The sequence below is a fragment of the Pleurodeles waltl genome, unplaced genomic scaffold (genome assembly GCF_031143425.1).
Source record: "Pleurodeles waltl isolate 20211129_DDA unplaced genomic scaffold, aPleWal1.hap1.20221129 scaffold_72, whole genome shotgun sequence".
Taxonomy (NCBI): Eukaryota; Metazoa; Chordata; class Amphibia; order Caudata; family Salamandridae; genus Pleurodeles; species Pleurodeles waltl.
The window spans coordinates 777,683-790,053 of record NW_027150393.1 but is presented as its reverse complement, the minus strand read 5'-3'; the positions used below and the strand labels follow the sequence as shown (position 1 = coordinate 790,053).

Genomic DNA, 12,371 nt, shown 5'->3' with positions numbered 1-12,371 from the left:
GGTGGGCTCAGCCAGATGTAACCTCCAAAAATCAGATTCATCCATGTTGGATTTTTAGAGACTGTTGCCTTCTGGGATGGATTTTTGCCACACTTCCCAGGAAGTGGTCATCACAGGGGGACGACCCTGTCCCTGATTGGAGAACCAGGGCCCCCCTGCTTTTCACCCAGGAGCAAGGATAAAACTGGCAGACCTGCACCCACGCCTCAGATCCCCTCCAGAATTCAACAAGAAAGGAACTAAAGAAGAAGAAGGACTGCCCTGCTGGACCCCTGGCCTGCAGCTGGACCCTGCACTCAGAAGGACTGCACCAGCTGCACACTTGGGCTTCACCACAAGAAGGACTTTGCCTGGCTTCAACTGGTTCAAGGAGGGACTCCCTGTTTGCTACAGGTGAAAAATTGCTAAACCAGAGTCCCCTGCACCAACTCCTGAAGAAAGCGACCAGCTGACCACTGTCCAGTGGCCAAAAAGGAGTTTGCGCCAGGTGCATTCTGGGAGTTGAAGTCCGCACCCCCCAAGGACCATCACAGAACTTCTGGACCCTTGGGGTGAGCTGTGGACCCCAGAAGAACCTTAAAAGAACATCTGGGTGAAGCCCCAGAAGTTTGGAAAAGATTTGAGAATTTTTGGCAAAAAGCTCCAGAGAGGGACCGACCCGCCGCGGAAATTCTAGCCGGCTTGCCTCAACCGCGACCCGGCCTGACTTCGTGGTTCGTCCCGGTAAAGAAAAACATCCAAAAAAGAGACTAAGTCCGAACGTAAAAAGTTGACCGGGACCTCCCAGCCATCGTATCCCAGAAGGGCTCCATGGACGTCGGATCAAGATCCAGGTTTACCCCGGTCGAATGATTTTCATCTCGAAAAAACGACTAAGTCCGAAGGTAAAAGTCTCCACTGAGGAAACCCACATCGCGTATCCGGACAAGGGCTCCAGGAGGTCGGATTCAACTGGCAGGTTCGTCCCGGTGAAGAAAAACTTCAAAATAAAGACTAAGTCAGAAGGTAACTTTTTAACCGAGGCCTTCCGCGACCTGTAGCCGAGCAGGGCTCCATCGCGGTCGGCCTGAAAGTTTGACTTTGCCCCGGTCGAGGTGCAACCAGATGACCCGATTGGCGCTTTTTGTTTCTAAGCGCTAGAAAAGTAATCGTTCTTTAAAAATTCATATCTCCGGTTCCCCTGAACCGATTTTAATCGTTTTTGTGTCATTTTAAAGATAAAAATATAAACTATTTTTACAAATTGGTTTTGGATTTTTAAACTGTTTCCTGTGTTTTATTTAATTACTGTTTTGTGATATTTGAATGCTTTACACTTTGTCTCCTAAGTTAAGCCTTGACGCTCGTTGCCAAGCTACCAAGGGTTGAGCTGGGATTAATTTACTGAGACCTAACTGTACCTTTGTGGAGGTTAGTGGCTTGTTGCTAGGTGTAGGTACCTACCTGCCCTACCAATAACCCATTTTCCAACAAATGGCCCTGCTTTTCTGAAAGACGCTTCAGAAGATGTTTCAAATGCCTCTGCAGCAGCAGTCTAGTTGGTATAGGGGTATGATTCTCGCTTCGGGTGTGGGAGGGCCTTGGTTAAAATCCCAGACAAACCCTTACCTTTATAGGTTCAGTCTGTGTTTTAAACCGGAGTATTTCTGCTTTTCACTCTTGTAAGATGTCATGTTGCAATGCAATACATGCTTTATACCTGCGTTGAGACGGTTCAGCATCATGAAGGTATGCGAGATTTCTTTGCAACTGCTTTTCTGTGCTGGAGCAGCAGTGCTCATAGGAACATTAAATGCACAGTGCTTCTCCATGGTAATTTCGGGTCCAGTTCTGAAATCACCTCTTGGAATGAAAGTGATGCCAGTTCCTTTCTTCCAAGGCAAGAGATCGTGTTCCGGAAGGCTCAGCTTTGAGCGTCATGAACATTGGCCCTCAGTCCTTGCATCCCAGTCCAATGCAGAGCCACATAAAGCAAGCAGGTGTGTCTGTTTCCATAGTGTGGTGGTTCCAGTACAATGCATAGCCACATGAAGCAAACCGGCAAGTGTGTCTGTTTGTGTAGTGTAGTGGTTATCATGCGCACCTCACATGCAAAAGGTCCCTGGTTCAAAGCCAAGCAAAAACAGCAAGTCGCTGGGCTTTTTCCCAGTATTTGCATTTCCTGACTCAGCTGACAGGCAAGCTGAGATAAAAGAGACTGTGTCTATCCCTCACCATCGTGAGGTACTACGCTCCTGGGGCATCTGTCACAGCTCACCAAGAGGAGTTGCGCCAGCTTACGTCAGTCAGTTGCTCACTATTTGACCTTTGCATTGAAGCCTGAGCCTACCGCATTCAAGCCAGCCAAGGAAGGAAGGTATGAGAGCGAAAATAGCTTTCCTGCCCTCACCAAGAACACACACCTTGAGCAAATAAGGTGCCAGACTTACAAGGCCCAATCGCCAACGGAGCATCACTTTTAGTGACGCCCCGGTGGCACTATGCACTGCGCGGTATTTACAAGATGGCGTTCAGCCACTTTTTGTGGCTTAACACCACCTTGTAAATACGGCACCTTAGCATTCAGCGCTTTCCCTGGAAGGGGCGTGCAATGGGTGTTGCTGTGAGTGTGCCACAGCAACACCATAGCATTTTGATGCTGCTCCAGATTTAGGAGTTGTGGTAAATCTGCGTCAGCGCCAAAATCCAACGCCATCCCAGGGGTATCGTTAGAGTGGCGCACTGAGGAGAAATGTTTTCATTTCTCCTCGTTTTTTCTGTTTCTATGTGTGCTGCATTCTGCAGCACACATAGAAGTAAGAGCAAATCACCATTGAAGATTTTTCTTTTGACCAGGAAGGTGTCCCTTCTTGCACAAAAACAATTTCCCCCTCAACGCAGTCATCCTTGTACCATGGTGCAAGAACGGCTGCGTTGGCGCTCAGCAGCTAATTTAGAGCTGGCGCAGGGGGAAGCACAGGGGTGCGCTGTATTCTACTAAATACGGCGCTTCCCTGCATTTTGAAAATGACGTAGCGTGGGGCTTGCAAATTTGGCACAGCGTCGCTTTCAGTCATTTTCTTGTAAATCTGGGACAAAATGTCTAAAGGATAGAGGCTTTTTATGTCATGTTCGATGACGACCATGCAAATGACTCTAGTCATACTGCAGAAGAGAGCACCATGTGGCGTTTCTTGCTTTGGGATGTAGTCTCCCACTCTCTGCCACCAACCCTCGGAGCAGGGTGGGAGCCGTAGCGCTACTGTGCCCAGGCTCGTTGGTCTAGGGGTATGATTCTCGCTTTGGGTGCGAGAGGTCCTGGGTTCAAATCCCGGACGAGCCCATTTTAGCGGAAAACAATCAAATCCTGCTCAAAATACACAACCCCTCAACATTTCTCATTCCACTCGAAGCATTGTTGCGCAAAACATATTTTTTGCCTCAGGCGAAAAATGGATTACAATGCCTTGGCTTCCTTCCTGCTTGCTCTCAGTGCGCCCTGTGTGATGTTTTCACAGGCTTGCGTTCCTGGCATTTAGGCATCAGATATTTGTCTGTCTCTGCCCGCAGCTGTGACTTTTCAGGACGTCTGAGTGTATGCATGCTGGCTGACACCGCTGCAATTTTCACACTTCCCGCTTGCATTCTGAGCAACTGCTGATCAAGTATAGAGGAAATCGGGCAAACATATGAGGGGAACTGTGCTCCTTCAATCAAGCCAGCAAGCTTGTTTCTGTAGAGTAGTGGTTATCACATTTGCCTCACACGCATAAGGTCCCCGGTTCGACACTGGGCAGCAGTAGCTTTTGTGTTTGCTCACTAAAACCTCAGTCTCTCTCAATGCACACTTAGACAGAAATGACCTTTAAAAACTTGTGACCTGTGTAAAATGTGCTTTACTATTGCAGGACGATAAAAAGTTATCTGCATCCCTCGGTGGTCGTGCATGTGCCTTGTTTCTTGTTCTGTTTTTTTTTTTTTTCTTGGCCATGTTGTATTGTGGGGCCTTTAAAGCTGTGACTTTGATAGGAACATTGCAAGCGGCAGCATCAACAAGTGCAGACTGAAGAGTCAGACCTGCACAATGTTTTGGCTGTCAGGATGGCCGAGTGGTCTAAGGTGTCAGACTCAAGAGAGCTTGATCTTCAGTGAAGCTGAGCCTTCTGGTCTCTTCATGGAGGCGTGGGTTCAAATCCCACTCCTAACATGTGTGTTTTCTTACCTTAAATCTCGCTCTGCTTGCACAGCCAGCTCCTCACACCACTATCTTTGGAAGCTGCTGTGGCATGTGAGGAGAAATCCACCAACCCATCGGCTGGGCCCTCAATCAAAATTCTGTGTATTACTGGAAGGGGCATCTCAGGCACACCTTCTGTTAGAGCTGCACTTTATGACAGTAACTACCATGCTGTTTTCTACTTAAGCAGTTGATTCTATCGTTTGAAGTGAGTCTCTCCTGCAACCTTTTGGGCAAAGAAGACACTGCCCCTGCAACAACACAGGCAGACAAGCTCAAACTGGGTTTCTTGGTTAGGCGGGCGGAGCATATTGGCAATGGTGCCTCCTCGTGACTTGCAATTTACATGAAGAAGACAGAGAGGCAGCTGGGAGTAGGCAGTACCCATGAACCCCTGAACACTGTCTTGCGACTTGCACACAATTCTTTTATTTTTATTTTTTTATTTTTTTTAAGTTTCAAAAGTTTTATTAAGAATATATAAGGCGGTACATACAGCATATAAACAGACTGTTTAGCTTTCAAAACATTGTTTTTGTTCGTTTACCACAATTATTTCCATTGTAAGCATATATACATGTACTGTCAGGTAAGTAAAAATTCCCAGTTGCATAGTTGGGTTGTGTACCCTTATTTTGGAGAAGAGTGGAAAACAGGTGGGGGGGGGTGGTAAGGGGAGGGAGAGCGAGGATAGGGTTGTGTAGGAGGGGTTGGTCTTGGTATAGGGGAGAGGCAAAATAGTCATATGAAATGGGGAGGGGGGGAGAAGGGAAAGAAAGAGGGAGAAAGAGGAAGGGTAATCGCGGGGGAATGTAGAATGAAGAGACTCGAGGTAGGCAGGGGCTCTTTGTATCCTGAGACTAGCTTGTTCAGGCCTAAGAGTAGATCGTTCTGTACTTCTCCGTCTGTAGCAAGTTATTATCTAGGGGTAGATAATATGTATGATAGATATGGTAAGGTCGGTTAGAGAGTGTCTACGTCTTATATGAGTTGATTTCTCAGTCCTTGTTTGTGTTAGGAAGCGACTTGTATTACTATGTTGGGTAGTTCAGGGTCTCGGGCATGTGACAAAATTAGAGGCCTGTGGATTGATAGAGAGAGAGAAAAAAGAGAGAGAGAAGAGAGGATAGCGTAGCTAGGGAGAGAGAGAGGGGGCAGTAGGAGATTAAATGTGTTTCCGGAGTCTAGGATTCTCAGAGGGTGATTGGTAATTAATATTCCCTAATCATTGATCATTGAACATTGATCATCCGTTGGTCATCCACCGGCCGCTTCATGGTCTCTTCAAGAATGGGCGCCAGACCTCCTCAAATTGTTCTGCTTGATCCTGTAGGTTATAAATCACTCATTCATGGGTAGCCGTTTGATACATGGCCGTCATCCATTCCATGTGTGTGGGGGCAATGCTAGATCTCCAGTGCCGGAGTATGCATATTTTGGCCGTGGCTAGCGCCGTATGGATTAATCGTTTATGTGCCCGCGATAGGGAGGGATACGGGCGAATGTCATGTAGAATGATAAATGCTGGTGGGGTCGGTTTTGGTATCTGTATGTTGCACACAATTCTGAAATGAGGCGGGGGAAAGGAGGTGATTTCTCCATCAAGGGCCATTCCGGGAAATCAGCCACCCCGCGTCTCCCAGGTGAGTGTTTCAGGCCTATGAGCCACTACTATAAATCACGCCTGATCGAGGCTGATCGAGCGCTGAGCGAGCAAGTGTGCTTGAATCCAAGAGGCATGCTTCTCTGGCTCAAGAGCTAGCAGGCCCTTCAGTGCTTCTGGTCTGGAAGTCTAAGGTGCAAGGGTCCAGGACTTGCAGAGGGTTACAACTACCAGAAAGGGTCTGCTTTTCACATCAGTGCCCTAGTTCAGCCCACTGGCACAGGGCATCTTGACTACCTCTTTCCTTGCTAGAGACAAACAAAAAATCCTTGACAGAAAACATCAATTGCTATGGCACGCTTAGAGAGAGAGCCTCCAAATGGCCCTGCTTTCCTGAAAGACGCTTCAGAAGATGTTTCAAATGCCTCTGCAGCAGCAGTCTAGTTGGTGTAGGAGTATGATTCTCGCTTCGGGTGTGAGAGGACCTTGGTTCAAATCCCAGACAAACCCTTACCTTTATAGGTTCAGTCTGTGTTTTAAACAGGAGTATTTCTGCTTTTCACTCTTGCAATGCAATACATGCTTTATACCTGCGTTGAGACGGTTCAGCATCATGAAGGTATGCGAGATTTCTTTGCAACTGCTTTTCTGTGCTGGAGCAGCAGTGCTCATAGGAACATTAAATGCACAGTGCTTCTCCATGGTAATTTCGGGTCCAGTTCTGAAATCACCTCTTGGAATGAAAGTGATGCCAGTTCCTTTCTTCCAAGGCAAGAGATCGTGTTCCGGAAGGCTCAGCTTTGAGCGTCATGAACATTGGCCCTCAGTCCTTGCATCCCAGTCCAATGCAGAGCCACATTAAGCAAGCAGGTGTGTCTGTTTCCATAGTGTGGTGGTTCCAGTACAATGCATAGCCACATGAAGCAAACCAGCAAGTGTGTCTGTTTGTGTAGTGTAGTGGTTATCATGCGCACCTCACATGCAAAAGGTCCCTGGTTCGAAGCCAAGCAAAAACAGCAAGTCGCTGGGCTTTTTCCCAGTATTTGCATTTCCTGACTCAGCTGACAGGCAAGCTGAGATAAAAGAGACTGTGTCTATCCCTCACCATCGTGAGGTACTACGCTCCTGGGGCATCTGTCACAGCTCACCAAGAGGAGTTGCGCCAGCTTACGTCAGTCAGTTGCTCACTGTTTGACCTTTGCATTGAAGCCTGAGCCTACCGCATTCAAGCCAGCCAAGGAAGGAAGGTATGAGAGCGAAAATAGCTTTCCTGCCCTCACCAAGAACACACACCTTGAGCAAATAAGGTGCCAGACTTACAAGGCCCAATCGCCAACGGAGCATCACTTTTAGTGACGCCCCGGTGGCACTATGCACTGCGCGGTATTTACAAGATGGCGTTCAGCCACTTTTTGTGGCTTAACACCACCTTGTAAATACGGCACCTTAGCATTCAGCGCTTTCCCTGGAAGGGGCGTGCAATGGGTGTTGCTGTGAGTGTGCCACAGCAACACCATAGCATTTTGATGCTGCTCCAGATTTAGGAGTTGTGGTAAATCTGCGTCAGCGCCAAAATCCAACGCCATCCCAGGGGTATCGTTAGAGTGGCGCACTGAGGAGAAATGTTTTCATTTCTCCTCGTTTTTTCTGTTTCTATGTGTGCTGCATTCTGCAGCACACATAGAAGTAAGAGCAAATCACCATTGAAGATTTTTCTTTTGACCAGGAAGGTGTCCCTTCTTGCACAAAAACAATTTCCCCCTCAACGCAGTCATCCTTGTACCATGGTGCAAGAACGGCTGCGTTGGCGCTCAGCAGCTAATTTAGAGCTGGCGCGGGGGGAAGCACAGGGGTGCGCTGTATTCTACTAAATACGGCGCTTCCCTGCATTTTGAAAATGACGTAGCGTGGGGCTTGCAAATTTGGCACAGCGTCGCTTTCAGTCATTTTCTTGTAAATCTGGGACAAAATGTCTAAAGGATAGAGGCTTTTTATGTCATGTTCGATGACGACCATGCAAATGACTCTAGTCATACTGCAGAAGAGAGCACCATGTGGCGTTTCTTGCTTTGGGATGTAGTCTCCCACTCTCTGCCACCAACCCTCGGAGCAGGGTGGGAGCCGTAGCGCTACTGTGCCCAGGCTCGTTGGTCTAGGGGTATGATTCTCGCTTTGGGTGCGAGAGGTCCTGGGTTCAAATCCCGGACGAGCCCATTTTAGCGGAAAACAATCAAATCCTGCTCAAAATACACAACCCCTCAACATTTCTCATTCCACTCGAAGCATTGTTGCGCAAAACATATTTTTTGCCTCAGGCGAAAAATGGATTACAATGCCTTGGCTTCCTTCCTGCTTGCTCTCAGTGCGCCCTGTGTGATGTTTTCACAGGCTTGCGTTCCTGGCATTTAGGCATCAGATATTTGTCTGTCTCTGCCCGCAGCTGTGACTTTTCAGGACGTCTGAGTGTATGCATGCTGGCTGACACCGCTGCAATTTTCACACTTCCCGCTTGCATTCTGAGCAACTGCTGATCAAGTATAGAGGAAATCGGGCAAACATATGAGGGGAACTGTGCTCCTTCAATCAAGCCAGCAAGCTTGTTTCTGTAGAGTAGTGGTTATCACATTTGCCTCACACGCCTAAGGTCCCCGGTTCGACACTGGGCAGCAGTAGCTTTTGTGTTTGCTCACTAAAACCTCAGTCTCTCTCAATGCACACTTAGACAGAAATGACCTTTAAAAACTTGTGACCTGTGTAAAATGTGCTTTACTATTGCAGGACGATAAAAAGTTATCTGCATCCCTCGGTGGTCGTGCATGTGCCTTGTTTCTTGTTCTGTTTTTTTTTTTTTTCTTGGCCATGTTATATTGTGGGGCCTTTAAAGCTGTGACTTTGATAGGAACATTGCAAGCGGCAGCATCAACAAGTGCAGACTGAAGAGTCAGACCTGCACAATGTTTTGGCTGTCAGGATGGCCGAGTGGTCTAAGGTGTCAGACTCAAGAGAGCTTGATCTTCAGTGAAGCTGAGCCTTCTGGTCTCTTCATGGAGGCGTGGGTTCAAATCCCACTCCTAACATGTGTGTTTTCTTACCTTAAATCTCGCTCTGCTTGCACAGCCAGCTCCTCACACCACTATCTTTGGAAGCTGCTGTGGCATGTGAGGAGAAATCCACCAACCCATCGGCTGGGCCCTCAATCAAAATTCTGTGTATTACTGGAAGGGGCATCTCAGGCACACCTTCTGTTAGAGCTGCACTTTATGACAGTAACTACCATGCTGTTTTCTACTTAAGCAGTTGATTCTATCGTTTGAAGTGAGTCTCTCCTGCAACCTTTTGGGCAAAGAAGACACTGCCCCTGCAACAACACAGGCAGACAAGCTCAAACTGGGTTTCTTGGTTAGGCGGGCGGAGCATATTGGCAATGGTGCCTCCTCGTGACTTGCAATTTACATGAAGAAGACAGAGAGGCAGCTGGGAGTAGGCAGTACCCATGAACCCCTGAACACTGTCTTGCGACTTGCACACAATTCTTTTATTTTTATTTTTTTATTTTTTTTAAGTTTCAAAAGTTTTATTAAGAATATATAAGGCGGTACATACAGCATATAAACAGACTGTTTAGCTTTCAAAACATTGTTTTTGTTCGTTTACCACAATTATTTCCATTGTAAGCATATATACATGTACTGTCAGGTAAGTAAAAATTCCCAGTTGCATAGTTGGGTTGTGTACCCTTATTTTGAAGAAGAGTGGAAAACAGGTGGGGGGGGGGTGGTAAGGGGAGGGAGAGCGAGGATAGGGTTGTGTAGGAGGGGTTGGTCTTGGTATAGGGGAGAGGCAAAATAGTCATATGAAATGGGGAGGGGGGGAGAAGGGAAAGAAAGAGGGAGAAAGAGGAAGGGTAATCGCGGGGGAATGTAGAATGAAGAGACTCGAGGTAGGCAGGGGCTCTTTGTATCCTGAGACTAGCTTGTTCAGGCCTAAGAGTAGATCGTTCTGTACTTCTCCGTCTGTAGCAAGTTATTATCTAGGGGTAGATAATATGTATGATAGATATGGTAAGGTCGGTTAGAGAGTGTCTACGTCTTATATGAGTTGATTTCTCAGTCCTTGTTTGTGTTAGGAAGCGACTTGTATTACTATGTTGGGTAGTTCAGGGTCTCGGGCATGTGACAAAATTAGAGGCCTGTGGATTGATAGAGAGAGAGAAAAAAGAGAGAGAGAAGAGAGGATAGCGTAGCTAGGGAGAGAGAGAGGGGGCAGTAGGAGATTAAATGTGTTTCCCGAGTCTAGGATTCTCAGAGGGTGATTGGTAATTAATATTCCCTAATCATTGATCATTGAACATTGATCATCCGTTGGTCATCCACCGGCCGCTTCATGGTCTCTTCAAGAATGGGCGCCAGACCTCCTCAAATTGTTCTGCTTGATCCTGTAGGTTATAAATCACTCATTCATGGGTAGCCGTTTGATACATGGCCGTCATCCATTCCATGTGTGTGGGGGCAATGCTAGATCTCCAGTGCCGGAGTATGCATATTTTGGCCGTGGCTAGCGCCGTATGGATTAATCGTTTATGTGCCCGCGATAGGGAGGGATACGGGCGAATGTCATGTAGAATGATAAATGCTGGTGGGGTCGGTTTTGGTATCTGTATGTTGCACACAATTCTGAAATGAGGCGGGGGAAAGGAGGTGATTTCTCCATCAAGGGCCATTCCGGGAAATCAGCCACCCCGCGTCTCCCAGGTGAGTGTTTCAGGCCTATGAGCCACTACTATAAATCACGCCTGATCGAGGCTGATCGAGCGCTGAGCGAGCAAGTGTGCTTGAATCCAAGAGGCATGCTTCTCTGGCTCAAGAGCTAGCAGGCCCTTCAGTGCTTCTGGTCTGGAAGTCTAAGGTGCAAGGGTCCAGGACTTGCAGAGGGTTACAACTACCAGAAAGGGTCTGCTTTTCACATCAGTGCCCTAGTTCAGCCCACTGGCACAGGGCATCTTGACTACCTCTTTCCTTGCTAGAGACAAACAAAAAATCCTTGACAGAAAACATCAATTGCTATGGCACGCTTAGAGAGAGAGCCTCCAAATGGCCCTGCTTTCCTGAAAGACGCTTCAGAAGATGTTTCAAATGCCTCTGCAGCAGCAGTCTAGTTGGTGTAGGGGTATGATTCTCGCTTCGGGTGTGAGAGGACCTTGGTTCAAATCCCAGACAAACCCTTACCTTTATAGGTTCAGTCTGTGTTTTAAACAGGAGTATTTCTGCTTTTCACTCTTGCAATGCAATACATGCTTTATACCTGCGTTGAGACGGTTCAGCATCATGAAGGTATGCGAGATTTCTTTGCAACTGCTTTTCTGTGCTGGAGCAGCAGTGCTCATAGGAACATTAAATGCACAGTGCTTCTCCATGGTAATTTCGGGTCCAGTTCTGAAATCACCTCTTGGAATGAAAGTGATGCCAGTTCCTTTCTTCCAAGGCAAGAGATCGTGTTCCGGAAGGCTCAGCTTTGAGCGTCATGAACATTGGCCCTCAGTCCTTGCATCCCAGTCCAATGCAGAGCCACATAAAGCAAGCAGGTGTGTCTGTTTCCATAGTGTGGTGGTTCCAGTACAATGCATAGCCACATGAAGCAAACCAGCAAGTGTGTCTGTTTGTGTAGTGTAGTGGTTATCATGCGCACCTCACATGCAAAAGGTCCCTGGTTCGAAGCCAAGCAAAAACAGCAAGTCGCTGGGCTTTTTCCCAGTATTTGCATTTCCTGACTCAGCTGACAGGCAAGCTGAGATAAAAGAGACTGTGTCTATCCCTCACCATCGTGAGGTACTACGCTCCTGGGGCATCTGTCACAGCTCACCAAGAGGAGTTGCGCCAGCTTACGTCAGTCAGTTGCTCACTGTTTGACCTTTGCATTGAAGCCTGAGCCTACCGCATTCAAGCCAGCCAAGGAAGGAAGGTATGAGAGCGAAAATAGCTTTCCTGCCCTCACCAAGAACACACACCTTGAGCAAATAAGGTGCCAGACTTACAAGGCCCAATCGCCAACGGAGCATCACTTTTAGTGACGCCCCAGTGGCACTATGCACTGCGCGGTATTTACAAGATGGCGTTCAGCCACTTTTTGTGGCTTAACACCACCTTGTAAATACGGCACCTTAGCATTCAGCGCTTTCCCTGGAAGGGGCGTGCAATGGGTGTTGCTGTGAGTGTGCCACAGCAACACCATAGCATTTTGATGCTGCTTCAGATTTAGGAGTTGTCGTAAATCTGCGTCAGCGCCAAAATCCAACGCCATCCCAGGGGTATCGTTAGAGTAGCGCACTGAGGAGAAATGTTTTAATTTCTCCTCGTTTTTTCTCTTTCTATGTGTGCTGCATTCTGCAGCACACATAGAAGTAAGAGCAAATCACCATTGAAGATTTTTCTTTTGGCCAGGAAGGTGTCCCTTCCTGCACAAAAACAATTTCCCCCTCAACGCAGTCATCCTTCTACCATGGTGCAAGAACGGCTGCGTTGGCGCTCTGCAGCTAATTTAGAGCTGGTGCAGGGG

The 12,371-nt window shown here is 47.5% G+C and overlaps 2 non-coding genes across 2 annotated transcripts; both read left to right on the top strand.

Annotated features, from left to right (window-relative positions):
- Positions 1-3,250: 3,250 nt before the first annotated feature.
- On the top strand, positions 3,251-3,322 carry TRNAP-UGG (transfer RNA proline (anticodon UGG)). The gene has a single exon. It is a non-coding gene; the product is annotated as a tRNA-Pro (tRNA).
- A 4,638-nt stretch (positions 3,323-7,960) lies between these two features.
- Positions 7,961-8,032, top strand: TRNAP-UGG (transfer RNA proline (anticodon UGG)). Its single transcript has one exon. It is a non-coding gene; the product is annotated as a tRNA-Pro (tRNA).
- The last annotated feature ends 4,339 nt before the right edge of the window (positions 8,033-12,371 follow it).